At 52.2% G+C, this 23,895-nt stretch overlaps 1 protein-coding gene and 1 non-coding gene across 4 annotated transcripts in view; one reads left to right on the top strand and one right to left on the bottom strand.

The window, feature by feature from the left end:
* Positions 1–23,895, bottom strand: part of LOC142821516 (uncharacterized) — a 369,045-nt gene that overhangs the window by 214,034 nt on the left and 131,116 nt on the right. The gene's annotated exons all lie outside the window — the stretch shown is intronic.
* On the top strand, positions 22,657–22,729 carry TRNAA-AGC (transfer RNA alanine (anticodon AGC)). The gene has a single exon. It is a non-coding gene; the product is annotated as a tRNA-Ala (tRNA).

The following is a 23,895-nucleotide window of genomic DNA, read 5'->3' as shown; positions in this document are numbered from 1 at the left end:
AAGAAATCCCTCTTGCCTGTGCACACTGCCTTCTTGTGCAAGAAGCCCTCTTTTCCAATGGTTTCCTGTACATTTTCTTGCGCAAGAATGCACATGCAGGGTAAACACTCGGCTAGTTTTTACACAAGAATGGCCATTCTTGCACAAAAAGCCTGCAGCATAGACATAGCTGTGCAGTGTGAAAAAACCTCACAATAACAAGCTCAAACCAGCAGGTCCCACTGAGACTTGAACTCAGATTGCAGGATTCAAAGTCCTGAGTGCTGCCCCTTACACCATGGGCCCTACACACTGACCTCTTCATGGGCATTGGGGACACTCAGTTTTCAGGCTGGCCTCTGCACTCCTGGCTTTCCTCCTGCTGCTTCATCCCTCTGGCTACGACTACACGGCACATTTATTTTGGAATAAGCTGTCCTTGAATAGTGATTCCAAAATAGTTTATTTCGAACTAGCACGTCTACACTGCAGGGAAACCTCAGAATAGTCTGAGGCAGGCTCCCCAGTGTAGGCGACCTGTCTCAGAAGAATAAGTTAGTATGTCCACAAGAAGGGGCTAGTTCAAACTAGCAGCAGTGGCGCATCTACACAGGCCTTATTTTGAAATAGCTAATTTGGAACAGGCGTTATTCTTTGTAGAATGAGGTTTGCAGAAGTCGGAATAAACCGTCTGTTACTTCAGAATTATTTCAAACTAACGGAATTGCTGTGTAGACTCCTGCATTGTTATTGTGGAATAACGGCCATTGTTCCAAAAGAACTTTTGTGTGCGGACAGAACCTGCACAGCCCAAGAAATGTGATTGGCAGCTCCTCCCCACCATTGTTTTGTCAATTGCAGTGCAGGGTTCTGAAGACATGGACCCAAGGCAACCACCTTGGTTGCCTTCTGCTAAGGCCAGGCTGGAGGGAAAAGAATCACTCCTTCAAGCCGGAGTTGAACCAGCGATCTAAGGATCACTTGCTAAGCACACGCTACAGTCCTCCGCTCTGCTAGCTGAGTTATCAAAGGGTGTTTGATAAATGCTGGTTTGTCCAGGTTATCCCTACTGCAAGTCTCAGGGCAACTGCTCCCCCAAGTAGATGGCATTGCTGATGAGGGGCAGAGGAGCACAGCGGTTGTCACTGGTACTTCACATGCAGACAGACCCCCTGAGTGAAACCTGAGCTAGATCCATCCATGTCACAGCAAAAGGAAGAAAGTTGGGTTCTTCTCATGTGTGTTCTTTGTTCTAGAGTCTTTAGGGGTGCGGTCGGGTCAGGTCCACAAAAAAACAAATCAATTGAATGAACCTTGGTCTAGAAATCTTATATCTTTGGCCTGGAAAGGTCATCTGTAACAATGTGGTTTCTCTGTAACCCTATTGGAAGGTCTGTCGCTATTCAGTAGGTCTAAACTAAAGCCTTCTTCTGCAGCCAGACTCAAGAGCAGCAGCAATTAGCTGTAAAGCCTTGAGTCACATACTCACATTCCAGCTAAATGACATTGAAATAGTGTCACACTAGGCTGCGAGAAGGGGATCCTGTCCTAATGGCACCCACTGGTACCAGATAAGAAACAGACCTCAAGATGGGTAGAGAAAACTTAGTTAAACACCGTTTTGTCTGGCAAGAAACTGCTTATCAATAGTTGTGGTTGTGCAATGGGCATTCTATGATTAATGTCCTCCCTTTTCTATTGTTTGTCTGTGTGGTCGCTGTCTGGTTTGGATCTGTTTCTGTCTGCTGTATAATTAATTTTGCTAGATGTAAATCAACTAAGGTGGGGGAGTATGATTGGTTAGGTAAATCACAATAGTATCTTATGACTGGTTAGCAAAATTATGCTAAAATAATTGGTTAAGATATTGCTAAGCAGGACTCAATTTTCACTATATAAACTGGGGTCCAAGAAGGAGACCAGCAAGAAGAAGGAAAGCTACCCAAGCCCTAAGACCCTCAGCTCAAAGTAGATCATGCCTGTCCCATCAGAAAGGACACCTCAAGAGCCTGTATTTCTATAGGACTTTGAACTAAGGAGCTGCTGTATGTTAAATACACACAGTGATGGCTACACCACAGAGGCTTTTCTTTCCTGAATTTAAACTTGGGAAAATATTCATGAACAGTTTCACAAAGCTGCCTGAGGAGGACACTGTGGCTTAGCTGGTTAAAGCCCCTGCCTAAGTTAAACAGGCGATCCTGGATTGGACTCCCAGTGGTGCCTTCTGGGAGCCTTTGATCATATTTTCCTGTGTACTTCTGGGACACAGAAGAGGCCTCCCATGGAACCTCTGGTTCAGGAAAAGGCTGATTGGAGAGGAGAGTTGGAAAGAGTGAAGTGGCAGCAGCTCTGTGATGGGGACAAGCTGGGGCATTTCCCTGCATGCATAAAAACCATCACTGCCAGCCCAGACTGTGACAGTGTGTTGGCATCCCTCCTGCCTGGAGCATCCCGCCTGGGAAAAACTGAAACTGCGTCAGGAGATAAGGGGTCAGGGTCCCTCCCGGCAGAAGCTATAGGGAATGGGGTACCTCTACTTCTCCTGAGTAGGAAATACTGGACCAGGGGTCCCTCCACCCCTCCTCAGCAGGAGCTATGGGGCCAGGAGACCCTCCACCCCCTCAGCAAGAGCCCACGGGTGACCACACACACACACACAGGCACACACACACACACACAGGTGCACCCGCCTTCTATATTGGTGCCCAGGACAAAACTCCCTCCGCTCCTGGAACAGGAACAGAGACTAGCAGTGAGACCCCTCCCTGGCAGGACCGTGTCTTCACAGCCTGGGGATTTTCTGTCAGTTTGCCAGAGCAAATAATTATCCCCTCCCCCCTCTGGAGCCTCCCATCCTCAGGCTCTGCTCTGTCTGATAGAAGAGTAGGCCCCTTGCCTCTCACTTAGGACACCTGAGATTTTAAGCAAACACCCCCCTCCCCCACCACCTAACATCAGCCTCAGAATTTGCTAAGAAGGGGTGTGGAGAGCAGGAGATGATGACTGTGAAGCCTCTTTTTCTCAGTCACAAACAGAAGCTGACCTCTCACCAAAGAAGTCAGGAAACTCTCACCCCAGGTGGGACTCAAACCCACAATCTCTGGCTTAGAAGGCCAGTGCCTGGTCCATTAGCCCACTGGGGAACACAGGGAAGGCTGCCAGAGATAGAAATTCACCCTTCTAAGGGTACATCTAGCCTCCAGGGTTTTGTCGACAGAAGTTTTGTCAACAGATACTGTCAACAAAGCTTCTGTCGACAAAGAGCGTCTAGACACATTCATTTCTGTAGACAAAGCAAGCTGCTTTGTCGACAAAACCCTGTAGTCTAGACACAACCCTACATGCAATAACACCTTCTGTCGACAGAACTCTGTCGACAGAAGGTGTTATGCCTCGTAAAATGAGGTTTACCAGCGTCGACAAAACTGCTGAGTTCTGTCGACGTTATGTCGACAGAACTCAGCGGTAGTGTAGACGCAGGTATAGTTTTGTCGACAAAAGTCCACTTTTGTCGACAAAACCCTGTAGTCTAGACACACCCTAAATGTCACTTCTTCAACTTTTAGGTGCCTGATTGAGCCCTTTGCAGAAGCCAGATGCACAGAAAGGGCTGATCGCACCCCCTCTGAAAATGAGCTTTCGGTAGGTATCTGCAGCTGGCTCCCAGTCATGGGTGAAAATCGACGCCTTCACATTTTGTCTCCCTTCGGAAGCCAGGGGCTTGTCTCCCACAGCCACAGCCTCCGCAGGGAGCCACACTGGCATTCACTGCTCCTGGGGAAGGGAACGGGTCCCACAGTGGCTGGGGCTTGCGGGGAATGGCCGGTTGTTACTGAAGGGGGAGGATAAAATGCAGCCACATTGTGGAGGGTGCAGGAGAGCGGCTGGGGCTGCCGTGGGAGCTCTGCAATGTGACCCTGGCTCCCAAGGCAGCAAGTGCAGAATCCCCCCCCTTGGCGAGCGAGAGAGGCTCCGACCGTCCTGGTTTGAATCTGGCTAAAGGGCTGGACGCCCCCACTGCTGGAGTGTCAGAGCCCCTGTCAACCGGCCCTGTGTTTGTCCCCTCCCCCACCAGGAAGGAAGGGCAGGGCAGGGCCCACACACCCACCAGGAGTCTCAGGCACATCTCTTGCACCCAGAGCACTGAGATGACCATGGAGCAGGTCTTGGTGGCCAGTGTGTGGTACCCCAGGGGCTCTCTCCTGTGAGCTGTGACCCCCCCCCCCAAATGGGAGTCTCACACAGAGGTCTTGGGACCACAAGCTTCCTGTCACTCCCATCATGCAACAGGGGCAGGTCCAGCCTGTTCTGTGAAAGCTGCTCTGGAAATCAGAGAGCAGCTAAAGGGACTCTGGTGGGATTTGAACCCACAACCTTGGAATGACTAGTCTGGCTCACCCTGATTTCTACAGCTTAGAAATCCAACACCCTTGCTATTGCACTGTAGCTCACAGCACCCCTCCTTGCTTCTCTCTGCTTTGCAGCAGGGCAATTGCTGGGGTAGAAGAAAGGGAAGAGCTGAACCAGAGGAACAAACGCTCCCCCCCCCCCACACTCAGACCCCCCCATACCCAGCCCCCTGCCCAGAGCCTCAGCTGTGGCTTAAACCTGGTTCCAGAGAGAAGAGGCCAATGCAAACAGCCCCCTGGCAGCGAGGGAGTCAGCACGTCGGTGGGTGGGGCAGGGAGCTGGGGGCAGATCTTGGCTCTAACTCACTGAGTGACCTTGGTCTGTTCAGTGAATCTCTCCCTGGCTCCATGGCCCTGTCTGTACAGCAGGGACAGCAACACTCACAGCCCCACAGAAGGATGCTAGTTTGACGCTTCACCCCAGGGCTCAGCAATGAGCCCCCCCACCTCCCCCTGTGCTCTGGGAGGCAGGTTTGCTGTGTGAATTCTGTGGGGCAGGTGCCATCAGGCCTGGGCACTGGGATTATTTACCAGTTTCCCCGGCCCTCTGGCACTGCTAAAATCAGAGCTGAGGTGGCTGAGTGGTTCAGGTTTTCGATTAGAAAGCCAATAGATTAAGCAGGTTCACAAAATCCACTAGTTCTGTAGCCCCAGAAAAGTAAATGTGAACCTCAGTCCTCCCTGTCCTTTCCCCTCACGCCATGGGGCTGGAACGCCAGAGAAGGGAGGTGTCTTAGTTGGGGGCCACATCACAGAGGGCTGGGGGCCTTTGGAGGAGTTTCTTTGTGTCTCACTTTTGTGGTCCCTGATTTTTCTGCGGGTCAGTGGCTCCCGACCCATAAAAGGTTCCCCACCCCTGCCATAAATAAAGCAACATTGAAACCTTGTGTGCTGGCCGCAATGTTTTCCTTTCTTTAAAATTAAGTTTGATCAACTAACATGAGACAGTTCAAACGCTTAATCTGTTTATTTAAATTAAACTGTTCTCCCCAGCTGCAGCCCTAGCAAAATGGCTGGGGTGTGATTATGTCATTAGTGGCGAGTGTCCATTAGTAACCAAGAGTCCATGGAAAGGTTTGGGGCGGGCAGGGGCTCAGCAAAGGGGTGGGGTCTTGCGGAAGGGATGGGATAGATCCTGGCTTGCCCTGACATTTAAAAGGTGACCCTGGGGGCATGTGGCCCCCTGAGCAGCAGCTGATGTTCCCTGCTTGAGCCCCAGAACCAGCCCTGAGTGACGGGGGCAGAGGGGGAGCAGCTCACACATGCCAAGGGGCTGGCCAGGGGCAGGACATGAGCCTGCAAGGCAGCAGTGACATCACAAGGAACTTTTGCAGCACCTCAGCTCATTGGCTGGGAGACAGTGACCTCACAGAGGGGCCATGGCAACAGCCAGGTGGGACAGGCCGCAGGGCTGGGGCATCTCAGAGACCCCCATGGCCTGGCTGCCTGGAATCTCCTTTGTGAGGTTTCCCCTTGAGGACAGAAGGGATTGAGGGTCCCATCTGGGAGTGTCTCTAGAGATTTCCCCTTTCCCCAGGCTGCAGTGGGAGGGGCTGGGGCAGGCAGGGTTACAGGAGGGGCTGACACTGAACTGAAGAGAGATCTGGGAGAAGCAAGAGGATGGGTACAAACATCCAATGAAAATGGGATTTGAACCCCTGCATGCAGAGCACAACGGATTAGCAGTCCATCGCCTTAACCACTCGGCCCCCTCATCTGAGCTGTAGGAGTTTGTTTCAAGCTACCCAATGTCATCACTGCCAGGAACCTTTGTGCCACTCGCTGGCTGGCCAGGGACACCCAGGGCGGGAAGGTTTTGGCTTTTCACAATGTTCCCTGGGCTGTTGTACAAAGCTCAGTGCTAGTAGCAAACCCAAACACCCCCTTGCTACATCTGCCCGGCAGGCTATTACACAAGAACTGTTTTGTGCAAGAATTCTTGCGCAAAATGTCTTGTGCAAGAGCACGTCCACACTGCCATGTGTTTTTGCGCAAGAATGTCCGTGGCAGTGTGCACGCTCTCTTGTGCAAGAAAGCTCTGATGGCCATTTTAGCCATAGAGGTTTCTTGCACAAAAAAAAACGTTCCCCATTCATACTACCTTCTTGTGCAAGAGCTCTTGCACAAGAGGGTTTATTCTTCATGGGGAGAGGAATAACTCTTGTTCAAGAAGCCCTTTTCCTACATTTTGCCATATATTTACTTGTTGAGGAACGTGTGTGCAGTGTAAATGCTCCTCAAAATTTTGCATAAGAATGGCCATTCTTGAGCAAGAAGCCTGCAGTGTAGATGTAGCCCCTGGGTGCCCAGAGATGGGCTGTCTAGTCACAGTCTGGCTCGGCGCACGCTCTGCAATGGGAAGATGTCCATGGAGCAGGCAGTGGCCAGCGGCACACGGCTCTGGTGGGCCCAGCATCCAGAGGAGCGTTTCTGATACGAGTGTTTACTGACAGTGTCCGTCTCTCGTCTGATTTCACAGTGTGGTGAGACACTGGCACCCACAGCAGCATGGATGGGGTGGCTGGAGGGCGGCCAGTAGGAGCAGTGGCAAGTGGCCAACACAGTGGGTAAGCCTCATTTGCATATCTAATGAGCCACCATTTTTGTGGAAAGGGGTTTTGGACCAGAAGGTGCAGGGGACAATCAGCAGGCGGAGGGTTATTTTTTCTCCTCCCTGGGCTGATGTGGCTAGAACTGAGGAGAAGAAAATCCTCTTCCCTTCTCCTCAGAAGATGGAAATTGCAGTTGGTTCTTTCTCTGCTTCTACTAAAGCTGGACCCAGGACTAGACTTTTTTTTCTAAAACCCTGGTGAAAACTGAGAGCCAATTGCTTGCAGGCTGAGAATGTGAGTTAAAGAAGAGCATCACCCAGCATGGGGCTTGAACCCATGACCATGAAATTAAGAGTCTCATGCGCTACCAACCAAGCTAGCCAGACTGTGTGCAACAGGTTTCCTAATATCTCATCGCAGCATAACAGGAGCCAAGTGTTCTCCACTGCCTGACTCAAGGCTCTTTCTTGCCCCTAATGGGGGATTCTGGTCTGTGGAGAGGTTTGAACTTGAACCCCACTCCTGACACACCCACTTCTTTCCCCACAAGGAACGGCCCCATTTCCATCTCTCCAGGGACAGGAGAAGGGCTCTGGCCTGTGCTCTGAAAAATGCTCAGCCTGTTTCATTTTCTGCAGGAACGAGTGGGATCCATGCGCCCTGTTCCCCAGTGACAAGTGTGTGTCCTCTTCCCCCCTTTCCACAGACACAACAGGCCAGGGGGCTATGAGCCTCCAGAGGCCCCTTCCTACTTGGCCTCCCACAAAGCCGGGGTGAAAAGCTGCTAGACCCCAGCCCTCCTGTGCCAGGCCATGGCAGAGGTAGCAGGATTCACTCCCGTCTTCTCCTGCCTGTGACCTGGTGCTGAGGGGCCGGCCCCTTTCCTGCTTCCCCAACTCTTATTCCCACAATGCACTTTGTGCAGGGGCCATCGGTCTTTGTGCCAAGGTGCATGACTGGGAGCCAGGACTCAGGACCCTTCCCCCAATTCCCCCTCTGACCTGCTCACACTGTCTGGCTGTCTCCAGCATGGGCTGAGCTCAGTGGTCAGGTGGGTGACCTGCCCTGCAGCTGTGATGGCATCAGGCCCTTCCCGCCCGTCTGCTCAGTCTGGAGATGGAGCTCCAGTGGCCTCAGACACCCAGCAAGAGGAACAAAACTCTCTTTGTTGAGCCCTAGTGCATCAAAGCCAAAGCACCTGAACCTTGTAATAACCAGCTGAACCCCTGCAGGTTCCACTGAGATTTGAACTCAGATTGCAGGATTCAGAGGCCTGAGTGCTGCGCCTTACACCATGGGGCCTGTTATATGAAGGTAAGGTGGGCATCTCTGACTCTCAGTTCTCAGGCTGGCCTCCTCTCCTGGCTTCCCTTTAGCTGCAAGAGGGTTTTTCTTGCACAAGAAGGGGCAGTGTAGACAACTCCTTCTGGCGCAAGAGCCTCTTCCGCAAAAATGGAAGCATGTTAGATATGCAAATGAGGCTCAGCAATATTCCACCCTTAGCCTCATTTGCATATTTCTGGCACAAGATTGCACCAGTGTAGACATAGCCTGTGGGTTTGAGCTGGTTCCAGCTGAGGAACAGCTTTGCCTGGTTTATGCATATTGGTGCCAGAAAGCTTCAATGGTATGTATTCATTTAAAGAGTCCATGTACAATGGGAATCCAGGATGCAACAGAACTGGAAAGGTAAATGTTTCTATTAAAGGGAGATCTTTTAAGGGGGCACTTGCATTTGAACCAAGGACTATTTAATTTACAGTCAGACACTCTACCACTGAGCTCTACCCCCAATCAAATCAACTGCCTGCAACCACTGTTGGGAGCTGGGCAGGGAACAAGAGGCTTTTGTGTAACACATCTCAGGTGGGACGGACCCTCACTGACCCTAGATTGTGATGGACCCTAACAAGGAATCTGTCCTGAAAACAGCCCACAGGGCCCACAGTGGGATATTCCCAGCCCCCACCCTGTCTCAGGGACAGAGGCTGAGCTGGGATCCCAGTCCCACCCGGAACCAGGGTCGAATGCTCTGTGCAGAGACAGAGCCTGCCGGGAAAGTGAAGATCGGGGCCTTGTTGGCAGCATCGATAAATGTCACCTGCCTCTGGTCACAGTCCAGACAAACCCGGATCTTGCTGGGGACCAGGCTCAGGTCCAGGGGCGTCACAGGGTCAGTGAGAGCACAGAACTGATCCCCCCACCGCTCCACAGCCCAGATCTTCCCACTGGGGTTACGGCTGTTCCAGTCCTTCCTATTTATAGATTCTCTGGCCACCCCCACAGCCCACTGTCGCCCATCCCCCACCTCCACCTCCCAGCAGTGTCTCCCCGAGGTGAACCCCTCACAGCCCAGCACACAGAGCTCAGGATCAAATCTCTCAGACATGTTGGGCAGTTGCCGCCGTGTGCCTCCTCGTTTCACATGTTTCCGATCCTCAGACAGGACGAGCTGCGGATGAGCCGTGTCTGGATCCAGAGTCACAGTTGCTGGGGAGAGAGAATCAGGGCGTGAGGGGCAGAGCTCAGCCCTGGGGGCGCCTGGGGCCATTTCACACCCTCCCCAGCAGCCCTGTTGTGGCTGGGACAGGCCTGGGCCCCAGGGAGCTGCCTCTTCCCTGGGCCCTGAGACTGAGCCGAGCTGTCACTGCAGCGCCTCAGCCTGGGCAATGGGACCCACTTCATTGGTTTCTTATTACCCTGCACGATATTCAGCTCTCAGCTCCTCCTGTTGGGGCTGCTCCATCCCAGCAGCAGAGACACAGTCAGAAAAGTTTTAGTGGGGAGGGAGTTTCCCTCAGGGGTTTAAATTGGTACCTGCCTGAGACAGGATAGATCAGGCCCTGAGTCTAGACAAGGGCCATAGAGAATAATTCCTCTGGCTGCAGAGAAACCAGCCAATCAGGGGCCAGGAACGCCTATAAGAAGGAGCTCTAGCACCAGAGACAGCTCAGTGTCTCTGGCACCCTAAGCCTGGGAAAGCCACGTGACTGGCAAGGGAGCAGCACCATGGAGAGCTCCCAGAGCTGAGGAGAGACCAGGGTGAGCTGTGACAGAGCCCTGAGGGAAAGGCGAGATCACTGCACCCAGGAAGGGAAGCTCTGGATGCCCCACTCTCTAGCTGGGAAGGGGAGGTGAACAAACTGACAGAGAAGCGGGACACTAACAGAGGGCTCTGCCACGGGCCCCTGTTAGGTGTGTACCCTGGCAGGGTGTGATTCACACAGTGTGACTTTGGCTGAGTAGCTGAAAAGGCTTTTTAAAGTGACAGTGCAGGCACACGCACTCGGCCAGACGGAGGCGCTCGTGAGTGGTGAGTGCCACCCTGTTACGCTGCCTCTTCTGCTCCCCCCCCTCCCACTGAAAGTTTCCTGGCTGTATCTCGCTGCTGGCAATGAACATCCTCCAGTGCCAGGCCAAGGGGCAGAGAGGAAGGGGCAGGATTGGGTGGGGCAGCCCATTCCCAGCCCAGAAAGAGGGGGGCAGCATCAGAGAGAGTGTGTCCCCCTATCCCAGAAGCAGTGAGCCACTCCAATGGGAGAGCCCAGCCTGTCCAAAGCAAAGGCGGGATGTTGGATTACGGGGATGGGGGAGACCCCTGTGTCAGGGTAAAGGAGAGGGGGTGTCAGCCCAGAGGGCAGAGAGCTCTTGACTCATTCTTCCTTAAAAGGCTTGTGACTGTCTATCAAAACCTCAGGGTCAGAGTTAGGGGCTTTGGGTGCTGCTGAGGGAGAGGTTTCTGTTTAGCAGCGTGGGCATGAACTCAGCACCAAGCCTGGTGTCAGAGTCATTTGTTTGACTTCACACGGGATCTTCCCAGTATTTAATTATTTCACTTTTAGATTGTCAAGCATCCTGGTCAGAGTCAAACTGATTTTCACTTGAGCTAGAAACTTATAACAATGTTTCCTGAGAAATCTGTCATAATTCAAAGACAATCTCCACCTGCAAACTCACCTGGTGTGTACATGCTTAGGGATTCCCCTCTTTGTGTCTCCAGTGCACAGCGCAGAGTGTCTGGAGGGGAAAGGAGAAGAGAGGAGGTTTTCTGCTTTCAGATTTATAACTCTGATCTGACCTAGCCTGGCTCGAGTTTTGACAAAGAATCAGGCAGAGAGGCACAAAGACTCACCCTGCCTTCTCTATAGAGAGAAACTGATTTGAAAGCTTCCTCCCGCCCCTTTCATTTCGGTGTCTCCCAACACAGAAGCCCACAGCCACCCGCGGAGACGCAGTCTGTGATGAGGGGAACTTAAATCTCCTTATCCCCTCCCACCCTCTGGACCTCAGCTGCTTTGTCCCATTCACCTACTGCCTTTGGCCAGACCCTAGACTAAAGGTGGGCAAGATACGGCCTGCAGACTGCTCTGCCGGGACCCACAGGCAGAGAGCAGCCCCATGACTTTTGGCTGGAAACAACTGACCAATGGGAGCTGAGGGATTGGGCTGATGGTGGGGGCAGTGCAAAGAGCCTCTCCCTCCTCTGGCATTCGGAGAAGAGCCACATGAAGGGAGCAGACAGCAGTTCTGAGAAGTCTGGGGCTGTGACCGGCAGGGAGCCGGCTTTGGAGTCCTGCAAGTCTGCTGGCTGGGTGCTGCCTAGGTAAGCATCTCCCAGTCAGAGCCTGCCTCTGGGATCCCCCTCCTCCAAATGCCTGTCCCAGATCTCAATCCACTCCTGCCCCAGGTCACCACACAAACCCTCTGCACCCTTCCTCCCCAGGTCACAACTCCCTCCAATATCCTGTACCCCACCTGCATTCTTCCCCCAGGCTAGAATCCTCTCCTGCACCCATAGCCCCTCCAGGACCCTGCACCCCAATCTCCTGCCCCAGATCACAGTCCCCTCCTTCACTCAAACTCCCTTTCAGAACTTGCACCTTCTCCTGCATCCCAGTCCTCCATCCCAAGCTCCTTTCTGCACCCACCTGGCTTCCCAGGCACCAAACCCCTTAGAAAACTCCATAGAAATCTGTGGCCATTGGCCACTGACCAGAATCTTGGAGTGGCCCCAGATCAATCATTATTACCCACCCCATCCTAGACCCAAATCTCACATTTAGTGTGAATGTAGCTTTACACAGTTTGGTTCCTTTGGTGTTAACAGGATGGTAAGATTTGCTGGGTTAAGGCTCATAATTCTATACCCGCTGGCGTCTATTCACACAGCATCTCCACAAGGGGCCCTTGGCCTCCACAGACCGACACACCCGGGAATACAGCCCTTGTACAGTGTGGAGACTGGAGATGGGAGACAATCGGCTCAAGGAGCCAGATTCACCCTAGTGGGCCAAAAGCTACAGGGGACCATTCCAGACTCCCCCAGTCCCTGGCCATGGAGCCCCGTGCCGACCTTGGCCCAGGCTAGGGGAGTCCTGAGATTTCGCCAGAGCAGCACCCTGGTTTCTGTGGCCCCACGCGGTTCCCACGTTGGGAGAGACCAAACATTAGGCCATTGGGACTCAGTGTTGCGACTGAGGGTGAGTCATGAATTAACGCGTGGCGTCCTCACACCTGTGTCTCGTTACACCTGCTCCGTTTGTCCCCTTTCCATCTTTCATTCAACCGATCTGTCCTTTCCCCCTCCCACAGCCTCGGAGGTTCCTCCCAGTTTCCCCTCTTAGATCCCTTCTTGGTACCTTCGCCCTCCCTCGGAGTCTCCATGGGAGCAACAGTTTCCTGCCAAAGTCACCGTCTCAAACCCAGTTCAGGAGAAATCTCCTCCGGCGGCTGCAACGTCCCCTTTTCACACCTGGAGAGAGAAAACGTCACATAGTGACACTTCATCGAATGACTCAGTTCTCCAGTTCTGGCCAGTGAGTCGCTGCTCCTGATGGGGCTGGAGTTAGAATCTCTCCAGTTCTCCCAAGCCCCCGAAACATTCCCCTCAAAACTCCTGTTCATATTTTTCAGCTCTGGCCTGGAGAGACGAAAGGGGAATTGAGTCTTCACGGCCAATTCACTCCCTGGCCTCCAGGCGCTGAGGGGCAGGAGGTTCCCAGGGGAAGGACTGTAGGAATCTGCCCACTAGAGACTAGACTGAGACTCCAGCTCCCCCCTGCCCATGCAGCTCTGAGCATGGCCTGGCTGTGGCTCTTTGGCCCCCAAGCCAGGCTGGAAGCTGGTGCTGTAGGCAGAGAGCCCAAGGGGTGGGGACACAGGCAGGGGCAGCTCTCAGGGGCCCACCCTAGGCAGGTGAAGCCTCTGCAGCTCCCCACCGGTGCCCCAGGTCCCTGGGTTTGCTGGGCTGCAGCTACCAGCCTGGTCAGGGGGCCAAGCCTGGGCTGAAGCGCAGGAGGCCAGGACCCCTTGGGCCTCTCTGTCCCGTGCCCTTGTGTGTCCCACAGAGCAGAGCGGGGGCTGCTTTGCTCATGGTTACAGAGCCCCCTGCTGGCAGTGCCTGGCCTCCCAGGGGGGGCTGGGAGCAGCTCGTTCCCTCCAATCCTGTCCAGGCAGCAGCAGGGACACGGTGTCCTTCAGTGCCGGGTGCGAGGAACATGCCTCCTGGAGCGCTGGAGAGCCCGGCTCTGCCTAGTGGCCAGTGTGGGGATGGCCAGCCGGGCAGCAGCAGAACCAGGGCTCCCTGCACCTGCCCAGAGGAAGGCGCCTGCAGGGCAGAGATGTATTTGGAGCCAGGGAGCAGGGGAGAGGATCTGTGAAATGGGGATATTCTGGGGCATGGAGAGGCTGTGTGTGAACAGGGAAGGTTGGAATTAACCCGCATCCAGAGTGAGTCCTACCTTGTGTGTCTGGGCAGCCTTGTCCAGGAGCAGCACCGGGTGGGATCTGTGCTCGGGGGTCTCCAGCAAACCACACACACGGCTTCCCCCTCCTCCTCGCAGAAATGACTCAGGGTCTCTGTGCCTGGCGTGAGATCCCGCTCTCTGAGTTTTCCCAGGACGTTTCAGCAGAAGGAGCAGGGGAAGTGCTTCAGCTGGTTCTGTCCGCTACTTCAAGCTGAAGGGGGATTTTATAGCCGCTATGCTCAGTTGTACGACTTTGTAGTTTAAAGGTCACAGCCCAGCCCCTTCACACAGCAGATAAGCGCTGGAGAGATTGTTCTTTTAACCATCGTAAAGCTCCATAGACAGAAGTGAAAGTCACAATCCTTTCAATCATGTGACGGGGTGCGGCCACAGAAGACCCCTTGGGGCGAATCCCAGGGTGCGAACAAAGCCACTGACACTCAGCTCTTTGCTCTTGGGGCTCCTCACCACCTGTTCCTGCAGGGCCAGCTCGGGGGTCTCCCCCAGCCAAGGCACCAAGCTGAGCTCACCTCCCCACACCCCAGACACACACCAAGGGAAATATAGGCACTGAATCCATTCAGGTCTCAGGAGACAGTTTCAGTCCCAGCACCTGGGAAACCCACCCCCCAACTGGGATCAGAACCCCACATGAACCATTCAGGCATGCCCCCTTTAACAACGAAAGGAGGGTTACACACTGATTGCTCCTCCAGGTAACAATTACTGACACTGGCCCTGATATAAGTAAGAGTGATTTTATTAAGCACACCCAATAGGATTGAAGTGGTTGCAAGTGAGAACAGGAAGAGCAAATTAAATAGCAAATTTAAAATTACAGAACACGCAAAGCTAGTTCCAACACTAAAAGCTCAGTGCAAAGTTACCCTAAAACTGATCTTATTTTAGAAATGTAAAAAACGATGGTCCTGTAGCACTTTAGAGCACGTCTACACTATAGGATGAATTAAGCTACGCAACTTCAGCAGTGTTAATTGTGTAGCTGAAGTCGAAATACCTTAACGCGGCTTTTGGCGCTGTCCACACTGCAGGAAGTTGAAAGGAGAAAACTCTTCCTTCAACTTCCCTTACTCCTCATGGAAGCAGGACAACTACCATCGACTGGAGCACCCGTCTCGATTTGCATTAGCGTGTCACAAGACCTGCTGTTAGAGACTAACCAAAAATATACAGACAGTATCATGAAGAAAGCATCATGGGCTTTTTTGGGGCAGGTGACAAATATGGAGCAAGAGGCACAGAAGTTCATATAAAAAGCAGAAAAAGCGGGGAGAGAGGGAGGGGAAAAAACCTGTCAATTAAAGTGTCCATGCTTAATGAGGCTAATGGAGTGGGCTGTAAGTGTCCAATTCTCAGTGGCAGATTTAGAGTTAGTGGGGCCCGGAGTTATGAAGGGGACGCAGCCAAGAAAAAGAACATTCACTCTTCCTGCCTCTCCCACTTTTCATTCTGTTTTCTTCATCCTCCTTCTATATTATAAGTGATGGGAAGTAAATGAAATAACGGGAGGCACTTTGATTGTTTTTGTATCTGACTTTTTTTTTCACGGAGCACTTGAAAATTGCTGAGGGTCTTGGTGGACCACTTAATGATCTTTCCAAATATTGTCTGCATCATGAGCAAGCTCTTGTCACGTGTCAGAGGGGGAGCCGTGTTAGTCTGTAACTGTAAAAACTTAAAAAACAACTAATGTTCCTGCAGCTAATGAAAAATGAAGCCAGTATCATGAACTTTCGTGGACACGACCCACTTCTGCAAATGAATGGAGCAAGGGGTACAGAGTTACAAAGGAGACAGGGACAGGGTATTAGGGTTTGAGGTCAATCTACCAGAGTTACAAAGGAGAGGGGGATAGGGTATTGGGGTTTGAGGTGGATCTTGCAGAGTTACAAAGGAGACAGGGACAGGGTATTGGGGTTTGAGGTGGATCTTGGGGTACGTCTAGACTACAGAGTTTTGTCGACAGAAGTTTTGTCGACAGATACTGTCGACAAAGCTTCTGTCGACAAAGAGCGTCTACACTACATTCAGTTCTGTCGACAAAAGCAAGCTGCTTTGTCGACATGGCGACAAAGAGCGTCTACACTACATTCAGTTCTGTCGACAAAAGCAAGCTGCTTTGTCGACATGGCAGTGTAGACGCAAGGACAGTTTACATGCAATAATACCTTCTGTTGACAGAACTCTGTTGACAGAAGGCGTTATGCCTCGTAAAATGAGGTTTACCAGCGTCGACAAAACTGCTGAGTTCTGTCGACGTTATGTCGACAGAACTCAGCGGTAGTGTAGACGCAGGTATAGTTTTGTCGACAAAAGTCCACTTTTGTCTACAAAACTCTGTAGTCTAGACACACCCTTGGATTCTACTTAAATGCAGTAAGTGCTCATGTGCTTAAAAAGGATGGCTGAAGTAAGGTCTCCTGCTACATGAGGCTAATAGAAATGCTGAAGTGGGCCGACATGGCTGATACTCAACTTTTGATGTCCTTAGAGTGTTGAATGTAGCAGCCCATCCAGGTCAGGTCTTTGATCAGACCTTGATTAAAGTGTCAAATTTGCAGATGAACGCAGCATTGGAGCCCAGGGACTGAGGTCCTTCCAATGATAGGAAATGATAAGAGATTTGGCTTGAACCAGCTGTTTATTCTCAGTAGTTTAAGCATTGGCCTGGTAAACCTGGGGTTGTAAGTTCAATCCCTGTGGAGGCCATTTGAGGCAAAAATTTGTCACGGATGGTACTTGGTCCTACTGTGAAGGCAGGGGACTGGACTTGATGACCTTTGAAGGTTTCTTCCAGTTCTAGAAGATGGGGTGGGGGATGGGATAGGGTTGTTACTTACACTTCTCATCTCACTCATCTGGAGAAGTGGGTTATGCCCACAACACCATCTATCTATTTGTGGATAAGTTAGTATCTAAGGTGCTGCAGGCCCACTCAATTCCTTTCTCTTCTGTCTGTTACCCTGGGACGCAGTAACGATTAATTTAAAAGGTCTAATTAGCCACGCCCTGACACTCGGTGATGTTAATTGTCCCAAGTCCCAGAAGAAGGGATCGCCCGAGGCCGTATCTATCACCGGTTATTTGTTTAACAAACAAGTCTGAGATAAAATAAGGGGCCAAACCATATATTGTAAATTTGAAAAGGACAACACGTAAAAGACCAATTTTGCCCATCCTATCCCAGAAGAGAAAGATGATAGAAAATCTCCAATACATAAGGTATATACATTACAATTGATTGAATACAAGCAGCTGGTGCTCACGACTTCAATGCCATGGCTAATTGCAAGCTGTGGCAGAGGAACAGTGAGGAGATCCCACAACAACAGATTTCAGGCCTTCCGCTCTGGTCTGGTCAGTGAAGATTTCCAGTGGGCAATGGCTACCAGGGACTTCTCCACAAGCAGGTAACTCGAAGACAGAATGTAGCCCACAATGGCACTAATCCAATCTCTCATTCTCTCATGACAGACAGGGATGACAGACAATACATTCACTCAGGTAGAACGAACGAGACCAAAAACCCACCAACCTGAACTGGATCATGGCCAGGGTATTTAATAACAAAAAAGGCAGGAAAAAGATACATAGGGCGGAGTGCACTCCTATTCGGGCAGCGTGCAAAGCTTTTAGGAAGGAGTGCAAAGCTTTTAGGATGGAGTGCAAAGCTTTTAGGAAAGAGTGCAAAGCTTAAAAGTGGCGGGAAACCTCAAACAGAAAATTCCTTCCTTATTTCAGATTAAGCCAACTGGACTATCATTATTCTGGACTAAGCCTATCAGAATAATATAATCTGATATAGCTGACACACACACACTCCCTGTTAAAACAACCCTTCTAACCCTGTCAATACATTACAGTGATAACATTTCTACGGGGTTTTACAATGTTTGAAAGTTACAACTCTCCAGCACTTATCTGGGATTGGAAGGGGCTGGACTGTGATCTTTAGGCTGTAAAATCATAAAGCGGAGAATAGAGGCTATAAAATCCCCCTTCAGCTCAAGCTTAACTTTGTGTTTCTCACGTGTTATGACTTACCGCTCGCACACACCAGCTGCTGCTGACTTTCACTGCTCTGCTGGCCCCAGGCCGGTGGCTGGATGTTCAGAAAGTCACAGCTATGGTGACACACCCAGTGTCACTGACATAGCTCCGGGGGGTTAGTTCCCCCCAAATTGTAGTTTCACTGCAAGTCTGTGAGCAGCCCTAGACACTCATCACATTGTGAGGTAAGGACACGTTAATTTCACTGGGGACACGTCTACACAGCCCCTGGGAGGGCAGGTTCTCTGCTTGGTGCCTGTGCACACACCAGCCCTGCTGAAGTGAGCACCAGGCCAGCAGCAGCAAGAAGGGAGCAGTTTGCACGAGCTGCTGGGATACGATCCATGCCAACCGCTGGCTGGACACTGCTGTGTGGCCAGATCCTGAGTTTAAGCTTTTGTATTCTTGTTTGATTGTTTGCTTCCCTCTTATCCCTTCACTCCCTCTCTGCCCTTTTCCACCCCCTGCTCCCCATCCCTTGCTTATGTAACTCCTGCTTCCTCCTTTCTTATCTGTCTCCAGCTCCTCCTCCTGGCCTTCCCTTTCCCTGATGCACCTGGGCTCGTCCCGTCTCTGGATCGGAAACGTGTGAGATGGGAACGTAAGTGGCAGTCACTGCCTGACACCCCAGCAAGATTTGACTCTGAGCCTTGTGTTTTGGGCTGTGAGGGATTCACCTTGGGGAGACATTGCTGGGAGTTGGAGGTGTGGGATGGGCGACACTGGGTTGTGGGGGTGGTCAGAGAGTCAATGAATAGAAAGGGATGGACCAGCCTTAGCCCTGGGCTGTGGGGCAGTGTGAAGATTAGAACCAGACTCTCACATCCTCCAAGGAGACCCTCTTGCCCCTGAGCCAGGCCCCCCACAGGATCTGGGTCTGGCTGGACTGTGACTGGGGGCAGGTGACATTTGTCAATGCTGGTTCCAAGGCCCCGATCTTCACGTTCCCGCCGGGCTCCCTCCCCGAGAAGACAATCTGACCCTGGTTCTGGGTGGGGCAGGGCTCTTCCAAAAGAGGAAGTTTTCCAAAATTTGGCCCAGAGTAAACAGACCAAATTTCGGAAAAGCCTCTTCCAAAAAAACAATCGGAAAAAGATATGCAAATTGTGGAGTATAATTTGCGTCCCTTTTTCCAACAAAAACGGCAGTCTAAATATAGCCTTAGTGAATAAACAACATCTGCATCACTAACCTTTTTCTGAGAGACCTCCCACCCAAGTACTAAATATAAAGCTGCTAGTCGTACCAGGGCTGAGAACGTCAGGGCTACATCTAGACTGGCATGATTTTGTGCAAATGCTTTTAACAGAAAAGTTTTTCCATTAAAAGCATTTGAAGAAAAGAGCATCTAGATTGGCACGGATGCTTTTGCGCAAAAGCATCTGTGGCCAGTATAGATGAGATTTTGCGCAAGAAAACTCCCGTGGCCATTTTCGCCATCAGGGCTTTTTTGTGCAAAACAGTTCTTCCCTGTCTACATTGGCCCTCTTGTGCAGAAATATTTGCGCAAGAGGGCTTATCCCTGAGTGGGAGCATCAGTGTATTTGCGCAAGAACAACGACAATCTTACCTTAGATCGTCAGTGTTCTTGAGCAAATTCAAGTGGCCAGTGTAGAAGGCTGGCAAGTTTTTGAGCAAAAGCGGCTGCTTTTGCACAAAATCTTGCCAGTCTAGACACAGCCCAGGGGCGTAGTTACAAAGGGAAGGCACTTCTGAGTTCAGGAGGAATGTTGGAAGTGCACAGAACACAGGCCTGGTTCATGCAGTCGAATGGAGCAATGTTCAGTTTGTAGGACTGGAAGATATTTGGACGCATGTTGTAAAACCGTCCCACCTAATGAAGAAAAGTTGAGGAGCCTTTTTTGTTCTTTTGTTTCACCCTTGGTTTCTGTGTGGGGCTCACCAGGGCAATATTACTGTCTTCTTTAAAAACATGTGCATGGCTTTTGAAAACAGCAATTCCGGCCCCAGTGAGCGCTGGGAAGGTGCCAGCATTTGTTGCTCAATCTTATCCTATTTTTGTCCACAGCAAATGGCAGTAGGTCAGTGTCTGATTTGGGAGAAATGATGTAGCATCCACCCAAACTGAACTTGAGCCCCCCTGAATTGTGAGGGTGTTCAAAGCTGGATGGCAGGTCCTAGTTGCCCTTCCTGAATATTAGCTATCGCTGGAAAGGAAAAGCTGATTTCAAGTTCCATTGCTGAGAAGTGGGGCAGCCAACCGAGGCCACCAGCATCCCTAAACCAGTCTAGGGGAGACCTCTGAGGGTGAAATCTGGGCCAAAGTCTTTGACTCCCCTGTGCACACGTGTTCCCCATTCACAGTGGCTTTTAGCAGCCAGCTCTGCATTCACAACAAGCATGAGGTCTATATGCACAGGTACCAAGTTTCTATAGAAAAGGCCTTGATACAAAGTTGTACATGGAAAGACTTAATACAGGGTTATATGAAAATGATTAAGTCAGCGATTTACGATGACTTCAGAGATCTATCTACACAGGCCTCAGAGGGGTTTCCCCGGGAACACCTGGGGTGAAGGACTTGCTGGCAGCTCGTGTATGTGAGGCACAGAGCCAAGGGAAGTAGCTGTGAATGTGATCCTGGCAGGAACCTGAGAGAGCGCTGGCTTCAGGCCCAGGGTTCCCTGGAAAGCAGATGTGCAGTTCTGCATGAGGAAACTTCCAGGAATTTTCTTTCTGCTGTATTTAAAAGACAGGAATTTCTGGGCTTTTTTTTCAAATAATGAAGTTTGCACCGAAGAAACCCCCGACTCCTACAATCAGTGTCCCCTGCCAGTGGCAGAACCAGGTGAGGCCCCAGACACTGGCTGGCGGCTGAGGCCAAAGGCACCAGGATACAAGCAGCTTTGGGATCTAACCCCAGGGCAGCAGACATGCAGGTGGGAATGTTTGCAGGGAGCCCGGCAGCACAGAGCCTGTGCAGAGAAGCCGGTCGCTGCTTCCTGTGGACTTCAGCATGTGCAGCTCTGTGGGCTGAGAAATCCCCAGTGTCCCGGCTCTCCGAGCCAATGCGCCTCCCCCGGAGTCAGGCACACCCAGCATGGCCCCTGGCTCCTGTTAACCCCCCGCAGCACCAGCCCTCACCATAACTACAGGCTCAGCACTGGCACAAGGACAGAACATGGACGAGGAAACTGGGGCTGCTGGAATGGGTTACGTGGCGAGTGGGGGATGCGTAGGATTGTTTCTGTCTCTGTAGTTTTACGATGTTTAAAACGACGATCTCCTCTCCAGCCCCCAGCTGCTGTGTGGAGGGGCGGGGCCGTGACCTTGGTGCTGCACAGCTGAGAGCAGTGGCCATAAAATCCCTCTTCAGCTCAAAGTTTACTCCTCACTGAGCCTTGCTGCCAGTTTTGTGCCGTGTCCCTAGCTCACACCCGCTGCCTCTGACCGTAACCCAGGGAGCCCCTGGAGCCCAGCAGGTCCCAGACCAGTGGCTGGAAGTTTGGTTAGACACAGCCAGGCCAACATAGCCAGTGTGACTGACGCAGCGCTGGGGACCAGTGCCCCCAGCTGCGGTTTCACACCCCGTCTGTGTGTGTCTCTGGCCATTCACCTCGCTATGAAGAAGAACGTGCCGGTTGGACTGAGGGCACCGATCCCAGCTCGCGAGGTACCTGGGCACACACTGACCCCGCTGGAGCGAGCGCCCGGTCAGTAGCAGTGCGGCTGCAGCAGCGAGGGAAGGTTTGCGTGAGCTCCTTGGATACGATCCAGGCTGGCCCATGGCTGGAACCCTGCCCCTGCGTGGCCAGACCCTGAGCTTAAGCTTTTGTGTTCTTGTTTGTTTCTTTCCCCATTTTCCCTTCATTCCCTCTCTGCCCCTTTCCACCCCCCTGCTCCCCACCCCTCCATTATGTAACTTCTGCTTCCTCCTTTCTTATCTGTCCCCAGTTCCTCCTCCCGGCCTTTGCTTTCCCTGCTGCACCTGGGCAGCTGATATGGGACCTCCCTTGGTCAACAGAGCCATTTCTGATACAGAGAGAACAAAAGTCCAGAGATCAAAGCAGCTTTGGCCAAAGCGACTCCTGTATGGGGAAGAGGAAACCGAATGCCCCATCTGTCTTGTATCTGACAGAACGAGGGGGCACCACGTCTACTGAAATATGGAAAAACTCAGACAACAGGGTCTTAAACCAGGCAAAGAGAATTTGAGAGTCGTTTCTGTGAGGAGGAGGGGGAAGCCGTGTGTGTGGTTTGCTGGAGCACAGATCCCAGCAGGCGCTGGTCCCTGTAACCCTTCTGCTGGGTAGGGCCAGCAGCAACCAGAGCCAGGTTCAATATCTAGGGGTTCAGCTCACATAGAACCAGCTTGAGCCGCCAATTAGTAGCCTGGGAAATTCACGTACCCCTGAGCGCCTCTGAGAGGCAATGCTTCCCACTCGCCAGCACAGAGTCTGAGTGTAGAAAATAAACTTTTAATGAAAGAGAGAGAGAAGTGACATGGCATGAACTTGGGAAAACACCACGAACAGAGTTCATAATGCCCCACGAGCAACCGTCCCAGCTCTAATGGGTTGAGCGATGTCTTTTGCTTCTCAGGCTCACCAGTCCAGCAAGGTGAGGGCTCCATTCACTTACCCAAACTTTCCCCGTACCCCACTTCAAACGCCCCACTTACAGCTCTGCCCAGTCAGTGCAGACCCAGACACATCACCCTGATGACTTCCTTCAGAGAGCCTGATGTGATGGCACCTGTGTGCTGCCCCTGCTACCCGCTGGCCATTCCCTCCAGCCCCTCCGCTGACTCATGAGGGTCACAAGAATGAGTGTGAGAAGGAGCCTGGTTGGAGCGTTCTCTTTTCCCACCAACTAACTGGCCTAGCGGAGAGATGTCCCTGTGACAAAGGTAAAAGGTGGAGCTTGGTGACAGCAGGGGAATTAGCTCAAGTGGTAGAGCGCTTGCTTAGCATGCAAGAGGTAGTGGGATCGATGCCCACATTCTCCAGTGGTTGGGGAGTTCCCTGTTCTTTTTCTACCAGCAGAGCCAGGCAGAGGGCAAAGTGCCTCCAGTGGCCCCTCCCTCTTCCTACTCACTCCCCTCAAAAGCCACCAGGGCTTAGTTCCAAATCTGTAAACCCCATTGCCCGAGGGATAGCGCCTCTTCCGAAATAGCTACTTTGCAATAGCCGGAGTGTGGATGCTCCACCGCTGCTAGTTCAAAATAGCTCCTGCCCAGGGCCAGTCAAAGTAATTACTCCCCAGTGCCTCCTGGGGCTCTAAGTCAAGGTAGAGCATCCACATTAGGGGTTCCTGATTCGGACCAATTTTGAGCCTTCCCTGTAGTGTGGACGTGCTACTTTGAAACAAGCTATTTAAATGTTTTCTTTCAAAATAGCTTTAAAAGTAAATGCACTGTGTCGACGAACCCTGAGAGCTGAGTGAAGGGGGAGGCAGGACCAGGGGGAGAAGGCTCCATGACTGTGTCAGAGGGAGGCTCTGCCCTGGCCAGGGGGGAATCGTTGCCTCTCCGAGTAGCCCTGGCCTGGTGCCTCAGAAAGGTAACGATTCCCCACTGGCCAGGGCAGAGCCTCCCTCTCACACAGTCATGGAGCCTTCTCCCCCTGGGCCTGCCTCCCCCTTCACTCAGCTCTCACTGCTCGGTGCTGCCAGGGAGGGGCCTCACCGCGAGAGCCGCCTGGGCAGGTTCCTGCCACAGAGACACGTCCCAGAGCAGGACGGATGCTCAGACCGACACTGAGTGTTGCTCAGCGCTGGGGTGAGACAGGGAAGGACAAAAGGGTCTAACGGCGCCTGCAGCCTTTCAGAACAGCCCCCGACCCCACCCCAAGTACCCTCTGCCCCTGCTGGGTTCCGCTGGGCACTGCCTGGATTCAGGCCTCCCCAGTGCCAGGCTAAGGGCTCTGGGGAGACATGGCAGCTGTGGCGCTGGGCTGCTGCACAGCTTAGAGGAGGGGTGGGCAATGAGTTTTCATGGGGAACTGCTCCCAGGGCTGCACTTTTCCATGCTATTAACGGGGGCAGGGGGGGTCTGGGTTGCAGGTTGGTGCAGACAGGAGCTTGGGGCAGAGGACTGGGGTGCAGGAATGGTTGCAGGGGGTTGGGTTGTGACTTGGGGCAGAGGACTGGGGTGCAGGAACAGTTGCAGGGGGT

This window comes from Pelodiscus sinensis, chromosome 31 (assembly GCF_049634645.1).
Source record: "Pelodiscus sinensis isolate JC-2024 chromosome 31, ASM4963464v1, whole genome shotgun sequence".
Lineage (NCBI taxonomy): Eukaryota > Metazoa > Chordata > Testudines > Trionychidae > Pelodiscus > Pelodiscus sinensis.
This window is presented reverse-complemented; position numbering and strand designations above follow the sequence as displayed.